Raw genomic sequence first — 1,669 nt, forward strand, 5'->3', positions numbered from 1 at the left:
CAAAATACAGGGCATCACTCTGGGTGAATATAAATAATGGCGCAATTGTTTTTTAAAACTGAATTTTCGTGGAACCCAACATTTAATCACTTCTTAGCCCTACACAAGCACTACACATTCTATCGCGCTGGAGGTGTCAATTGTTCGCTTTTGCGAAATGAGGTTAAAAAAAGCGAACTGTTTTTGAAATATGCTAGTCGTGTAGAAATTTTACAGTGCCATAGACTGCCAAGCAAACCCACACCTCAATCACAACTGACACAACTGTATATGAAGGACAGATGATTATTTTAAGGACCCATTTTTCTTTGTTAGACACAATAATAATGAAAACAAACAGAAGCCGCCATAGCTCAGTGGTAGAGCATCGGAAGCGGTATTCGAAGGTCGCAGGTTCAGCCCCTGTCGGCGGCAAGCCGCCGTAGCTCAGTGGTAGAGCATCGGACGCGTAATTCGAAAGTCGCAGGTTCGGTCCCTGCCGGCGGCAAATTATATTTTCGTCCACTTTACTTTCTTCACATTTATATCCCAATTATTACAAAGAACACCCCCTATAGTTTCCTTGGCATTATTGTCTGTTAGTTCTCATTAATATTATGTCTAACAAAGAAAACGAGTCCTTAAAAGTAATCCTCTTTCCATCATTCATAGCGAGGATCTCGCTCTGACAGACTTGATTTCTTCAGGCAGTATGCGAGGGATTATTGGTCAGCAGCGAGCTCGTAAAACGTTAACGTGCTACGTTACGCCAAAAAGCAGAAAAGAGTGTTCCACACTCGCCACCATGGCTGCGATCGGCGCTAAGACTCCTAGGTTTAAAATGCACATATATACCCTGTAAAGTGGACGGGGAGATGACCGCCGCCGTAGCTCAGTGGAAGAGCAGGTCTTTACGTCCATTTTACGTTCTTCACATTTATATACTCATTATTACAAATACCACCCCGTATACTTTCATTGGCATTATGTCTGTTAGTTTTCTTCAAAATTGTAAATGCTATTTTAAAACATTTAAACAGATATATTGAGTCTAGTTTCCTCTGTTCATATGCCTGTTGATGAACACGAAATTAAATGCTTGATAATGTGTAGCATACCTGAACAGCACTACCACGCGTACTTAGGACATGTCTGCTTCGGTCATTTAGCTAGCGGTTGCTACCTGGTCTACTTAGGACAGCTATTAACCGCGAAACTCGGCCACGAGACCAGTGAAACTAGAACAACAAGGATGGGATGGAGCACGTTCGGCAAGCATTCTCAAATAATGAACGGTAGTTTACGACTATCACTCAAGAGGAAGGTGTAGAAGAGCTGCATTTCACCGGTACTTACCTACGGACAGAACCCTGGAGGCCTACAAGAAGGGTTGAACTTACATTGAGGACTCACACAGTCAACAATACAAAGCAAAATGATAGGCGTAACCTTATTGAAGAAGAAGAGAGCATATTGGGTCAGGGAACAAACGGGTGTTAAGGACATCTGAGTCGAAATCAAGAAGCATTTGACATGGGCAGGGCATGTAGCACGTAGCAAGATAACTACTGGTCATTAAGAGTAACAGAATAGATTCCAACAGAAGGCACGCGCGTGAGGCGGAGACAGAAAATTATGTGAGCAGATGAGATTAAGAAGTTTGCAGGTATAACGTGGCAGCAACAAGCAC

At 42.7% G+C, this 1,669-nt stretch overlaps 1 non-coding gene across 1 annotated transcript; it reads left to right on the top strand.

The window, feature by feature from the left end:
- Positions 1–415: 415 nt before the first annotated feature.
- Positions 416–487, top strand: Trnat-cgu (transfer RNA threonine (anticodon CGU)). Its single transcript has one exon. It is a non-coding gene; the product is annotated as a tRNA-Thr (tRNA).
- The last annotated feature ends 1,182 nt before the right edge of the window (positions 488–1,669 follow it).

The sequence above is a fragment of the Rhipicephalus sanguineus genome, chromosome 11 (genome assembly GCF_013339695.2).
Source record: "Rhipicephalus sanguineus isolate Rsan-2018 chromosome 11, BIME_Rsan_1.4, whole genome shotgun sequence".
Lineage (NCBI taxonomy): Eukaryota > Metazoa > Arthropoda > Arachnida > Ixodida > Ixodidae > Rhipicephalus > Rhipicephalus sanguineus.